The 15,609-nt window shown below is 40.3% G+C and overlaps 1 pseudogene; it reads right to left on the bottom strand.

Moving 5' to 3' along the window:
- Positions 1 to 1,373: 1,373 nt before the first annotated feature.
- On the bottom strand, positions 1,374 to 15,246 carry LOC110295737 (vomeronasal type-1 receptor 100-like; annotated as a pseudogene).
- Positions 15,247 to 15,609: the final 363 nt, after the last annotated feature.

The raw sequence follows: 15,609 nt of genomic DNA, 5'->3' as shown, positions 1-15,609 counted from the left end.
GACATCAACATGGTGCTCATGTCCAATTGTCAACATCATCATCTCCATGTCGATAGAAGCAAGAAGAGAAGGTCCAAGAACAAAACCAGGAAACTTTAAGCAAAGAACTCTGCATTTACATAATACACAGTTCATTTCACTAAAGACAACCCACAGGCATGAATTATATCATGTTTACTTCCTTATGTTTCTGAAGAGGCTTTCCTAGTTCTGAGCATGAAGATGATTTGGAGTGACCTCATCAAGGGAGTAATTTTCCTTTCACTTATTAGACTTGGAATTTTAGGAAGCAACATCTTATTTGTGAGAGATTTGTATGCAGTCATCATGGGTCCTGAGAACAAAATTATACATGTTATTCTCATCCACTTGGATTTTGTAAACACAATCATTATTTATTGCATAGGGGTCAGAAACATAGCCACAGTTTTTACATCAGAAACTTCCTAAGTGATGTTTGTTATAAAACTGTAATTTTTATAGGAAGGGTTGCCCATCACCTCTCCATCTGCACCACCTGTCTCTTCATCATGGTCCATGGTCTATCTGTGAGGAGTAGCCACACTGACTACTATGATTTGGTCATGAGGTACACCTTCATGCCTTACCATGAATTATGGTGGGCAGTCAAGAACAATGGCAAATGCCTGTGTGTTTTGGAGCTATTTGGGGTCTCCCTGACTTTTAAACCATAAGAAGGTATCCCATATCTTTCATTGAGATCTTAATTTAATAACTCATGTCCCCTGGGAGTTGAGTTGTTCACACATACAGGGTAATTCCATTGGAATCATTTTGAAGTTCCATTTTCAATGAGCATATTAACTAGCGGGGTTTAAAGGGTTTACCTTTTCCCAGATTCTTGAGTGTGGTTTATCTCCCCTCTACACCTCCATACCCCATCTCCTAATCCTTATCCTTGCTCAATCCTTTAACTCCCAATATTTGCAATTCTTCTTTCATATCACATGAATTCTAATACCCTCCAATGTTTTTTAATTGATTTGTGAGATCACAGGCTTCTATATGACTTTCTGCACATTATTTGTTTGAGTTAGCTTTTTTCCTTACCCCTGATTTTTCCATTCTCCCAAGCTCTTTGCTATTTAAGCTTATTAATCCTCACTATTCTATCCCTCTACTTTCATTTTACCTCTAATCTACTATTCTTACTTATAATCTACTACTGCCTTACTGGTTCCCAATCTCTGCCCCCTGCTAAGTTGTCTGTCTTCCTTCCTTCCTTCCTTTCTTTCTTTTTTCTATCTTAACCATTTATTGCTATGCTACATTAGAATGATAAAGCACAACAATTCTAGTGTTTATAGTCTTTGTTCACAAAGAACTGGTTGAGAGAAGGAATTTCATATTATTCAGGGGACACAGCAGGGCTTAGGGACACAAATATCCCTGATGATCAGGACAAAGAGGCTGAGACAATCATAACTAAGTTCTAAAAATGCTTGAATATTTAGTGTTGTGAAGTCATGTGTCACTGTGGAACTTCTGCCAAATTTGGCGAAAATGAAATCTGCCAAAGAAAAGAAAAGAAAACAGGTCATGAGAGTGAGAACCCTCTGGGTAGCTCTGATTTCTGGCCTGGAATTGTTTCCAGACCTGGAGCTGTGAGGATAGAGCACAAAGACATGATGTTTATACAGATGAAGAACCATAGACCCCCTGCTCCAGCCCATGAGACTTTGGAAAATGACATCATGAAGAGCCATGAGAGAAAGGAACGTTCACTTAACTGTGTGCCTGAATGTCAGCGTATAGATTATAGCCAGTAATCATCCCAACTACTGACCTGTTCATGCTACTGGCTGCTGTGAAACAAGTTGGAGCTTATCAGGGAATTAAAGATCCAAAAGGGGAGAGGAAAGGCAAGAACACGCCGTGCTGTTTGTGGTTTGAGTTTTCTCCAAAGGGTGGTCCCGGGACTTATGGTAACAGCCTGGACCATGATGAAGAGACAGGTGGTGCAGATGGAGAGGCGATGGGCAACCCTTCCTATAAAAATTACAGTTTTATAACAAACATCACTTACAGATACTTGTGATAGAGTATTTAAGACACACCAATCACTTTCCTTTTATCATCTCATTTGATTTGTCACAAATCTTCAAGGTAGGAACTTGTGAATTTACTTGACAGATGGATTTAACAGCTGAATGAATAAATGAGGTTTATCATAATTACCTATATTTTCAATGGCAACATAGTTTCTCATAAATTAAATAAAAATCTGCCTTGACCCTCCCACCCAAAAATATGTATTTTTCCCCCAGAGTCTATACTGCCTCTCATTTTTAAAAAATACAATATACATAGATCTATACCTATACCTATACCTATACCTATACCTATACCTATACCTATACCTAGTGCTGGAAAATGGTTCAGTTAGTGCTTGCCAATGAATGCCTGAGACACTGACTTCTGATAAACAAAATTCAGATAAAAGCCAAGCACAGTGACACATTACAATAATCTCTGCATTGGGAAGGTGGAGGCGGGGGACCCCTGGAGCCTGTAGGCCAGCCAGTCTACACAAAGCGATGACCTCCAGTTAAGTAAGTGACCCTGTCTCAAAAGTTGATGTAGGCAAATGATAAGATTATGACAACCTCTGGCTTACAGACACACACATACACATGCATTCACACACATATTTACATACACACAAAATGCATGCTTATATACAGACATACGTATACACAAACACATACACAGACACACGTTGTGTGCGTAGTTGATCGATTGGTTGATTGCTTGCTTGCTTGGTTGACTAATTTAATACTATGTGCTGTCTACTGTAGGAACAGACTACTCCACATTTCAAGACTGACATTTTTCAGGGGTGTCACTCACTAGTAGAGTACATGCGAAGTATGTGCAAAGCCTGAGGTTTGATCCTAAGCAGCAAATAAAAATCAAATCAAATTGGAGCTTTTCTAGGAACTGGGTTGCTCACCAGCTCACAAGCTCACCAATGGCTCAGCAACCACCCCTTCTCAATTCTAAACGCATCAAAATTGCAGCTTTCTTTGACTTTCTAAGAGTGCAACTTAAGTAAGACCCTCTCTGAAAATTGCCCTGTGGTCAGCAGGGAAGAACACCTTTGTGAACTCAAGAAGAGGACTGATTTTTGGAGCTCCACTAAGATAAAATAAGCCTTTTGTTTTTACGTTGGATTATTTCAAAAGGACTACTTGAAAGGCTCTTAAGTGACATTCACCTGGAGGAACAGAGTGTCTACCTAGGAAAACATTAAGGATCTATCGTCATATTAAGACCTGGGCTGGGACTGTAGCTTCTAACATGAGACATTCTTTTGTGATAGAGGGGTTGACATCCTGACTGTGGAAGCTAACCTCTCCCTAGAAAACCAGTGTGCAGGAGCTCACGGGCCAAGGAATCTTGTGGGCTTACAACATAGGAAATGAATAGGACACATATACGGTTCTTGGGGCTTTCTGGATTTAGAGACACTTTCACTTAACAAGTGCTAATGTGGGTCAGGGAGAGAAAATGCCCATTCCATAATAGCTAACCATGCCACACACTTGCTTTCTCCAAATCTCTTGCCATAGGCAGCTGTTATTCCCATATCAGAAACAGATTCAGACACTTTTTGAAGCAAAGGGAAAAAAAGAGGTAAAGGGTTACTCCTTTCTTGCTCACAATATACTACTGCAAAGCCATGTGCAAGAAACATCAACTGCACAAACTGGCTTTCAATACTCAGTGGTACTCACCAGCAGGTGCTTTCTCTTCTAATGTTTCATGGTGTGATTTTGACCTGGCTCACATCTTCTCGGCCTTTACAACTAATCTGTGTTCACTAACAACTCGATAAACAATTTAATATTTAAATCATCCAGAGTCTGCCTGTGCAATCTAGTTCACTGAATCAGTTCCTGTTTGCAAATAGGACAGACTGTGTGGGGAGCGGGTGTGGCGGCAGTCCCAAAGGCGCCAGGGACTGCAGCTAAGTCTTATGACTTGCACCTGACTTCCTCATATTAACTACAAACATCGTGAGAGCTGCACAGGTGTACCAGGTTACTGGCGAAGCCATTTTGGTGGAGATATGCCCCTGCTGCCCTGATTAGCTGAAGCTGCGTACCTGGTGAGGTGATGTGGCCTGCTGTGAGTGGATGGGAACTGATAGTATATAAGAATGAGAGGCCCAGGGCTCGGGGTCTTTCGCCTAGACAGTCAATGCGCAGCCCAATAAACGTGTGCAGAAGGATCCTATTGTGGTGTCTTTCTTGCTGACTAGTCAGGCGTCCCACAAGACTGAAATCTTATCACTTCTCAGCCTTTTGGCTAAGATCAAGTGTGAAATCTTAGGCATATTTTGGCCTGCCTATTATACTGCTTATGAATGTTCTAGGGTATTGAAGCCAGTCTCTTACTTTTCCTTCTACAGGCCATGAACTAGTCAATAATCCCCTTGCTCTTCAGTGAGCCCAGTCCATTTAATCCCATCATGCTTAGTGGTGTCATGGGGATCTCTCAGAACAATAGAAGTTGTTCAACATCACAAATATCTCCAACTCACTTCTTTACCTCAACACTGGGCTGATTCCTTGAGTATGCACTTCACTTTCTTTAAGCTACTAGCCACATCAAAGAAAAGGTTTATCTCCTTCCCCGAACATACACAATATTAACACTTGACAACCTTTAGGATGCTTTACAAGTAGACTATTATCTGTGATCTTGTAGTGGTATAGCCCTCAACATGGTTCTCATCTCTCTTTGTCTACTTCCTGCAGGAAAAATGTGATTCTTTTTTATTTTAGTTATTTGTCTAATTATTTTACATGTGGGAATGTTTGGCCTACATAGCTGTCTGTGTACTACATGCATGTGGTGACCACAGAAGATACCACAGGATTGATGTAAGCTCTCATGTGGTGCTGGAAATTGATCTAGGGCCCTTTGGGAAGAGTAACCTGTACTCCTAACATCTGAACCATCTCTCTAGACCATGCTTCTCTTCTTAATGGCTTACCTCTTTGTTTTATAGCATTATAATCTTCCTCGTCACTTTCTTAGAATTATTTGAGTCACTGAATACTGGCCTGGGTCCAGTGAGTTGTTCTTCCCAGTTTTCTACCCTTGAATTATCAGGATAACTTATACCCAACTTAATTCTTACATTTGCTTGTGTCTATATGCTTTGTTATGCAGTCCTACCACAAAATCCAGTGAGGATTTCAAGTCTCTCCCACTTAAACAAGAAAAACAGCTTGGTGACTGCCTTTGTTACAAGAGACCTAGACTCCAGACTAAAAACTTCCATCCTGTCACAAGCTTTACTAGTTGTCCTTGTAAGAACCAAACCTCTAAAAATATTTTTGTAATGAAGCTATGGATCACCTACTGTGTTCTTAGGACCTGTATCCCTACCCAGTACCTAAAGCTGGGAAGTTCAAAAGATAACTTAAAAGCATTGATTTCACTTGCTATGGATCAAGAGTTCAAGGTCATTCTCAGCTCTGAGGCTACTCAACAACAACAACAAAAATGCAATAAAAAATGGGCCTGGAGAGATGGTTCCATGGTTACAAGTACTTAGTATTCTTGTAAAGGACTCAGATTCAATGCCCTGAACCCACATGGTGCCTCACAACTATTCCTGACTCTAGTACAAGGGTTCAAATATGCTCTTTGAATGTCAGCAGGCACCAGACACATACATGCTACACATTCATGAAAGGAAAACACCTGCATAGATAAAATAAAATAAAATAAAATAAAAGCATTAATTTAAAGACATGCCTATTTTCTAGCCACCCAGAAGACTTTAGTCCAATTGTGTTCCTCAAGATGCATCTTTCCTGTGCCAGCTACTGAACAAAGCATCTTTATAACAACGAGTGGGGGCAAAAAGCAATCTTCTGGTTCAGAAAGCTTACTTACTACAGTCTAAATGTTTGTATACCTAACCAGAAAGATACCTAGAAGGAAGGGGAAAATTACAGTGGTTTCAGAAAAGAATGGACAACTGGACTATTTTACAAAGCCACACTCCCATCCTTTAGCCAGGACCAGCTAGATCACAAAGTTAACCATGTGCCCCAGAGGAATGGAGAAGCACATCAAGGGTGTACAGATGTGTAACAGAAAGTCACTATGAATTTAACTGAACAGCAGTCTTAGAAAAGTCACTGTCAAGTCTATGCCAAGAAAATGGAGAGACCGTCCTCCTCCCAGTAGACTGCTAAGATCCCTATGTCATGCACTTAATCACAGGGCAGAGAAGGAACAAAAACATTACAATGGCCAAGTGCCTCTCTTTCTTATCACACCAAAGAGCAGACTCCCTTCTTCCTGCATTTTTCTAACCTTCCTTTTCAAACATGTTTTTTTGTCAAAAGAAGAAAGTGTCCACATACATTTTTATAAAGACGTAAAGTGCTTCTTCCAAACTCCTGCAGGCTTTCCATTACTTTCTTTAGTAGGATAGTGTCTTAGTTTTTTGTCATGAAATCCCAAGACACTTCCTTTGGACCCATTTTCTCAGACATTTCTGAGTGGGGACAATCTTTTCCATCCCTTTGAATGGGAAGAAACTGAGTCTTTCAGAAGATGAATGTACAGCTCAGCTCTAGTCTGAAGCAGAGTCTAAATGAGACCTAAGATTGCTAGACCTCCAGCCTAGGCTTTTCCAACCTCACTGCTCCTTCGAGCCAAGTGGTTAAAATGAATCCTGCTTCTAATTCCTGGGAGGAAACAAAGAGCCATCATCCTTATATTTCTATGGATTATTCTATAAAGGGCGGACAATGGTTATACATTCCTATTTCTGAAGGAGCCTTCCCATAGAACACAAACACTCCTATACAGATTAATTATCCTTTATCCAGGATGCCTTGGATCAGAATTTGGATTTTTTTTTTAGATTTTAGAATATTTTCATACATATCATGAGAAAGCTTGGGAATGGGCCCCATGTCTAAACATAAAATCTGTATATGTATCATATATACCTAAAGCACATAGCCTAAAAATAATTTTATACAATATTTTAATGTGCCCATGTTATGACATCATATGAAGTCAGGCATATAAATTTCTATTTGTTCCATTGTATTAATATATAAAGGATTTCAGCTTTTGAAGCATTTTAGATGTCATGTGTTCTGAGTAGGCATGCTATCCTATGCCTTGCTCCACTGGGGAGAGGCCAAGCAAAAAACTAACAAAACTGTCAGCACCATAGGCTTTGTGACAATGGCTTGGTGACAGAAATGACAGATCAGATAACACATTATGTTCACTGCCTCTGCAAGGAGCACAGAGAAAAGGTCACAGAGTCAGGCCTTGGAATCTGACCTGTATCTTTCTGAGAATGGAAACACAAGTCTTTTTGGAAAATATTATTCAGATCTAGGGGAGGGACAAAGAGGACCTCTGTCTGCCATTTTCTCTCAGAGCAGCCAGCATGAAGTACAATATCAAACAATGGAGAACAATGGTCTCCATGGTCCTGGTTCTGCCTCATCTCTCACATCTATATTTATTGTAGTTATAGAAGTTTAAAATGCAGTGAGTGTTATCCAATAGATAGAGTCCCTACTGCCAACAAGTTTACAATGTGGAAAATTTTTGCTATCAGTCTGAGCTATCCAACTATAAGTGATAATTAAGAACTCCTTCCTTTCTAAATATGATCATAATCACCATATAGATCAGTGGTTCTCAACCTGTGAGTCATAACTTCAATAGGGGTCACATATCAGATATTCTGCATATTGGATGTTTATGTTACAATTCATAGCAGTAGCAAAATTATAGTTATGAAGGAGTAATGAAAATAATTTATGGTTGGGGTCACAACAACATGAGGAACTGTATTAAAGGGTCACAGCATTAGGAAGGCTAAGAACCACTGATAGAAATTAAGTATAAAAAATAAGATTTTTAAATTGGTGGACAAAAATCTCTAAGACAAACAGAACACAATGCATAGCTCCTAAATAACTTAATCAAGTCTCTACCCTGCTTAAAAGTGATCAGTGGCACTGACTTGCCCATGAATTAATATACAATTTTGAGCCAAGAGTTTTGAACCACTTACCATGTAACAAAAGACAAAACAATAGGATTGGTTCACCCCAGCACCAGTTCTGCTCAACAACAGAGGCTGTCTCCAAGGCACTAACCATTAAAATGTTACATTAGATGTTCAATAGATGTTTTATCAAAGGAAGATAAAATTGAGATTTTTTTTAAACGTGCAGTAACTTAAAACATATGTATCTATACATTATATATGGCAGATGTGCAATTTGGTGTTCATGTGGGTCCCGAACAACTGGAGCAGGGAGTGTACATGAGATATGTCCTTCGAGCTGGGCTGCATTGTCTCAGTGGAACAGAAAGTACCCAGCCTCACAGAGAACTGAAGTACTTAGGGTACAGGGATACCCAGGGAGCCCCACTCACTCAGACAAGAAGGGGAGGGAGAATGGGGGAAGGACTGTGGGAGGGGGTAACTGGGAAGGGATCAGTGAGCAGGATGTAAAGTGAATAAGTAAAATATTTAAATTAATTTTTTTAACTGAGCTTCCAAATTAGTTTAAGTTGGGATCCCCACTTTGTGAGCTTTTTATCACAACACAGAACAAGTAACTTCATTCTTGACCTCATTTAAGATTCATCTATATAATGAAAAAAAATGTTTGTATCCAGTCTTGGGGTATCTCAATAAGATGCAAATGAAGTCCTTAGCTCAGCTTAACAAATAACAGCTATTGTTAATAAGGATGATCATCTTCACCTCCACTCTGGATACTCCTTTTATGTACTGGGCACGGTTAGCACTTTCCCCACTGTTGTGAACAAACAGCTGACTATAAGCAAGTAAAGAGGCAGAGAAGGCCTGGCAGGTAAAGTGTTTGTGGTACACAAACCCTTTGAATGAGCCATGTCTTCTTGCAGGCACTTGCAATCCCAGTGCTGGTGGACAGAGTTAGATGGATCCCAGGGGCTTGCTGACCAGCCATCCTACCAAAAACATTAAGCTTCAAGTTTAGTTATAGTCTATTATTCTATGTCTAAGAAAAAATGTGGAGAAACCATTGAGGAAGACACTGAAGTAAATCTCTGCTTTCCACATAATCACACAAGCTTAAATACATGAGCACGCACAGGAGATGGGGGTGGAGGAAGAAGAAAGCATTTATAATGGTTTGTACTGTTTGATCTACCATGGTGGAGAAACAGCAGCAATTATTTCTACAATGGTAAGAGTCGGAGGTTGCTGGTTATTCCGTCTCTCAGTCAGGAAGCATAGAGAGATGCATGCTAGTTAGTGCTCAGCTCATCTTCTCCTTTTGATTCAGTCTGGGACTCCACCCCACAGATTCTACTGCCCACATTCAGAGTGATTCTTCTCTCACTAGCTAACTTTTCTGTAAGCAGTCTCATAGAAACAGCAAAAGGTGTGTTTCCATGGCGATGCCAAATCTAGTCACATTGATATTGGAGATTAAACGCCATACTGAGCAAACACTGTCCATCAGCAAATCTGTTGGCTATTGCTCCAAGAAGCTGTAGGTTAAGTTCTTGTTATCAGCTTAAGGCCCTTCTAACACTTTTTTAACAAAAGTAATAACCTTCCCTCTTAAAAATAGATTATTAAATCATAACCGTGATCTATTCTTCTAAAGTAAAAGAGCAACTTTTGTACACCTTTCCCAGCAATAAACATTACATATTATAATGAGTAGAAAAATAATCCTTACAAATTTATACCTGAAGAGTCTATCTGAATAACCATTGCTAAAGCTTGATGTATTCATTCTTTCATCACTGTTATGGTTTGATTTCTATTCATCAATACAACACTGAATTTCTAACCCTCTGGTATTTGTACACATGATTTTATAAAAAAAAAATTGCAGAAATAACAAGAATCCTAATTTAATACTAGTAGATTTCCTCACAAAAGGGGGAAATTGGACTAGAGGCATACTCAAAAAGAAAGTGACAGAGAGCTACAAGGAGAGAAAGGACTTCAAGAGTAACTGCGTCTGTAAGATAATAGTTGCCATCCAACAACGGGATCCAGAAGAGAAAAGAATCTCTACCAAAGTGTCAATTTTTATTCACAGAAACAGAAAAAAACATCAAATTACTTTTTTTAAATCAAAAGTAATCATTAAAAGCCAAAGTAATCTTGAACAAAAAGAGCGAAGCTAGAAACCTCACAACACCTAACTTAAAACATAATATACCCCAACATTGGACGGAGCTCTGGGAGTCTGGTTCTAGAGTTGGGGGAAGGATTGCAGGCTGCAGAGGAGATAGGAACTCCACTGGAGACCAACAGAGTCAACTAACCTGAACCCTTGGAGGTTCCCAGAGACTAAATCAGTAACCAAAGTGTGAGCACAAGCTGGACCTAGACCCCACACACATATGCAGGAGAGGTGCAGCTTGGTCTTCATGCAGGTCTTGCAATAAGTGTAGCAGGGGCCTACCCTGACTCGGTTGCATTCCTGAGAACGCTGTTTCCCTCAGTGGACTGCCTTGTCTGGCCTCAGTGGAAGAGCATGGGACTAGTACTGCTGGAACTTGAGATGTCAGGGTGGGTTGGTACCCAAGGGTAATTTCCCCCTTCTCAGAGGTGAAAGGGCAGAGAAGGAGGAAGGGACATGTGGGGGGTGGGGGGGGGGGCTGTGATTGGGCTATAAAGTGAATACATTAATGGAAAAAAACATAATAAAAAACTACTGTAGTCAAAACAACATGACACTAAAGGCAAACACATAGTATCACAGTACAAAGTTGGAAGTCTAGAAATAAGGCTAATCCTGATGACAAGAGGATTGTGCCCCCAAAAAAGGACACAATAAGAAACTGTTTGTAGCAAATGGAATCACACATCCAGAAAAATAAAGTTAAAACTTTATCACACATTGAATACATAAAGCAAATTCAAAATGAATTAAATATGTGCATGTAAGAGGAGAAAGTATAAAATGGCTAGAAGAAAATCTACATAGCATTTATCTAAGCAAGAACTCTTTAGATATAGGAAGCCTAAGTAACTCAAGCAAAACTCAGCAACCTGAATTATACTGAACTAAAAAGCTTATGTATAGAAAAAGAATCAGTGAGTAGAGCAAGGAGATAGTCACTACGTGTGGAAATGTCATCAATCTATGTATTTGATAAGGGATAAATATTCAAAATGCATAAGGAATTCAACTCAATTACAATGAAATAGATAGCCTAGATGCAAAATAGAAGAAGACCTGAATAGGCATTTCATAAAAAAAAAATAAAAATGTTTATCAGGTTTGTGAAAAGAAGCTTAACATCACTTAGCAACTGACAAGTGAAAATTAAACCACCACACTGTGGTATCACCTCACTCCTGTGAGAAAAGCTATTATTCAAAAAAACAAGCAATACATGCTGGCATGAGAGCCAAAGGAACCCTGATGGTAAGAATGTAAATGAGAGAAGCTATTCTGGAAAACAGAAAGTTCTCAAAAAATATAAAAATATAATGGCTATATGACCTCAAAATCCCGCCAGCCATTTTCCAAAAAAAAATAAAATAAGTACATCTCAGAAGTACCTGCAGTTACAAGGTCCATTTTAGGATAATCACAGTATCAAAATGACACAATCAACCTAGACCCCAAGAGAAAACAGTCACAAACACAGTAGAATATCTTTCTGCCCTAAAAGATAAAGACCACCCTCTTTAGTGTGGTGGTGAGTAACCTTTTCTGTTGTGTGAAAGACCTGGATTCCATTTTCCCATGGGGAAACAAGCTATCCTTTCCCAGGTTGGAAATATGTATCTGAAAATAAGAGGGCTTGTTGCTCTTATAAAGGACCCAGGTCAGTTTTGGTATCCATGGTGAGAAGCACATAGCTGCCTGTACCTCTCCATCTATGGGACCCAATGCTCTCTTCTGGACTTTGTGAGTTTGTGCACTCCTATGTACACATGCATGCAGAAACACACACACACAATTTAAAAATAAAAGCAAATATTTACAAAAGAGAGATAAATTTGGGTTCTTTTTTTAAGATTATGAATGAATCTGGAAAACCTTATGATAAGTGAAGTAAGCCAGGCATGGAAATGCATTGTGCATGGTCTCGGTTGTACACAAAATCTTTAAAAGTTTAACTGATGGTACCCGAGCATATTGTGGTTATAACCAGGGGCTGGGCAGGGGAGCTGGGGACAATGTTTAAAGGGCACAAAGTTTCAAAAATAAGTGCAAAAATCTTTTGTACCACATGAAAGGTATAATCAACAGCAAACCTTGTATGTTGGAAGAGCTCACAAAAATTAGACATGAGGTAACTTATATACTAGGCCAATTTATCCATTTCAAAGCACCATGTTGTAGAGTATAAATGTATACAATTGGGGGTGGGTAGGGTTCAAGACATGATTTCTGTGTATAGCCCTTGCTGTCTTAGAACTTCTTCTGTGGAGAAGGCTAGCCTTGAACTGAAAGATCCACCTGCCTCTGCCTCTCAAGTGCTGGGATTAAAGGAGTGTGCCATTATGCCTGGATAATATATACTTTTTTTGGTTTATTTATTAAGACAGGGTTTCTCTGTGTAGCCCTGGCTATCCTGGAACTCACTCTATAGACCAGGCTGGCCTCAAACTCAGAAATCTGCCTGCCTCTGCCTCCCAAGTGCTGGGATTAAAGGCATGCGCCACCACTGCCTGGCTTATATACAACTTTTAAATATAATCTTTTTTAAAAAGGTGAAAGGAAAAGCCACCAGAAAGATAATGACTTGACAGAAACTCTAATTTTGAAGTTCTGGCTTCTGAAATTTTGCTGCAAATTTCTATTATTTTCAACCATCCAGTATGGGGTACTTTTCCATGGCAACCATGGTAAATGAATATAATCATCATTAATACCTCCCTTAAGGCCCAGAAAACACAGAGCTTTAAAAAGATCCTGTAGAGAAAAGACAACTAGCAGAAAGGTGCTAAAGGATAGGGCTAAATGACCAACAGCCAGCTTTTAAAACTAAAAGCACATACCAAGTTGCCAGCACTAAAGGCTAGCTTGAATGAATCAAAGACACAAAATTTAACATAAGTACAAGAAAACTTTGTATAACAGGAAAATTATCTGACATCTGCACTGAAAAAAATAATTGCCAAAAGAAGTAGGTTTTTTTGCCAAGAAGGACTTCCATTAGAAGTATTTTAAAAGGCTAAACATGCTCACACTGTGCCACCAACCTGGCCTGTATGTCTTTTTGCTGCTCTGCCACCTCTTCCTTCACTGATTGCAAAGGATGAAGAAATTGCCACACTCATCTTTGACAATGGCTCTCGAATGTGCAAAGCTGGCTTTCTTAACAGTGCCACCCATCAGGGCTGTGTTTCTTTCCATCATCAAGAGCCCCTGACATGAGGGCATCATGGTAGGCATAGGCTAGAAAGACTCCTACGTAGGTGAAAAACCCCAGAGCAAAAGGGATATCCTGGGCCTGAAGTGTCCTGACAAGTAAAGCATTGTCACCAACTGGGATGATCAGGTACCACACCTTCCACAACAAACAGAGTGTGGCCCCTGAAAAGCACCTCATTCCTCTCATCAATGCTCCCCCTGAACTCCAAATCTAACAGAAGATGATGCAGATAATATTTGAAATCTTCAATACCCCAGCCATGTGTGTGGCCATTCAGGTGATGCTGTCCTTGTACGTATCTGGGCATACCACTGGCATTGTCATGGACTCTGGTTATGGGGTCACACACAGTGCCCATCTACAAGGCCTAAATCCTTCCCCATGCCATCTTGCATGTGGACCTGGCTGGCCAGGACCAAACACACTACTTCATGAAGATCCTGACTACATCTGATAAGGCTACATCTTTACTACCACAGCTGAGCTGGAAATTATGTGACATTAAAAAGTTGTGTTATCTCACTGATAAGCCCAGAAACTTAGAATACCCAAGATACAATTTGCAAAACACAAGAAAATCAAGAAGAAGGAAGACCAATGTGTGGGTACTTCATGCCTCCTTAGAATAGGGAACAAAATACCCATGGAAGGAATTATAGAGACAAAGTTTGGAGCTAAGATGAAAGGATGGACCTTCCAGAGACTGCCCCACCCGGGGATTCATCCCATAATCAGCCACCAAACACAGACACTAGTGCATATGCCAGAAAGATTTTGCTGAAGGGACCCTGTTATAGCTGCCTCGTATGAGGCTATGCCAGTGCCTGGCAAATACAGAAGTTGATGCTCACAATCATCTATAGAATGAAACACAGGGCCCCCAATGGAGGAGCTAGAGAAAGTACCCAAGGAGCTGAAGGAGTCTACAACCCTACAGGTGGAACAACAATATGAACTAACCAGTATGCCCAGAGCTTTTGCCTCTAGCTGCATATGTAGCAGATGGCCTAGTCGGCCATCAGTGGGAAGAAAGGCCCCTTGGTCTTGCAAACTTTATATCAGGGAAATGCCAGGGCCAAGAAGTGGGAATGGGTGGCTAGGGAAGCAGGGAGGGGGGAGGGTATAGGAAACTATCAGGATAGCATTTGAAATGTAAATAAAGAAAATATCTAGGAGGGAGGGTACAGGGACTTTTGGGATAGCATTGGAAATGTGAATGAAGAAAATACCTAATAAAAAATATATATTTAATTAAAAAAAAAATAAGTTGTGCTATGTTGCCCTAGATTTTGAGCAAGAAATGTCTATTGCTGCATCTTCATTCTCGTTGGAGAAGAGCTATGAGCTACCTGATGGGCAAGTGATCACTCTGGGCAACGAGTGATTCTGGTTTCCAGAGGTTCTCCCCCAGGCTTCCTTCTGGACATAGAGTCCTGTGACATCCACGAGACCACTTTCAACTCCATCATAAAGTATGATATGGACATCCACAAGGACCTGTATGCCAAGACAGTGCTGTCTGGTGGTACCACTGTGTATCCAGGCATTGCTGTATCCAGGCATTGCTGAGAGGATGCAGGAGATCACAACCCAAGCACAAAGCACAATGAAGATTAAGATCATTGTTTCCCATGAGGGCAAGTAGTTTGGATTGGTGGCTCCATCCTGGCCTTGCTGTGCACCTTCCAGCAGATGAGGATCAGCAAGCAGGAGTACCATGCATTGGGCCCCTTCACTGCCCACTGCAAATGCTTCTGGATGGACTGAGCAAGTGCCAGGCATCTGCTGCATGAGCTGATTCTTAAATATCATTTTGTCCTCATGCTAACCTCATGAAACTGGAATAAGCCTTTGAAAAAAAAATTTGTCCTTGAAACTTGTATCTGATATCAGCACTGAATAGTAGAAGTTAATTTTTCCCTTGGTACATCTTTAATACCCCGTGCATATCTTGATTTAGTCCTTAGTTCATGTGGCTTGGTCACTTGGTAGCTATAGTTTCCCCTCCCCCAGCCTGGAACCTGCTTGCTCAGGGGTGGAGTTTCCTGCTCATTCGTTCTACTACGTTCACTGCTGGACCCTGCGCTTTGCTGTTTGGAGCCACACAGTGCTCATCCTGCTACTGGACCCCGAGTTATTTGGTGGGAATCGGGTTCCCTTCCCCCTTCCTTTATA

This window comes from Mus caroli, unplaced genomic scaffold (assembly GCF_978045245.1).
Source record: "Mus caroli unplaced genomic scaffold, Mus_caroli_1 scaffold_7, whole genome shotgun sequence".
Taxonomy (NCBI): domain Eukaryota; kingdom Metazoa; phylum Chordata; class Mammalia; order Rodentia; family Muridae; genus Mus; species Mus caroli.
The sequence above is the reverse complement of the archived record's forward strand: the minus strand, read 5'-3'. Positions and strand labels throughout refer to the sequence as shown.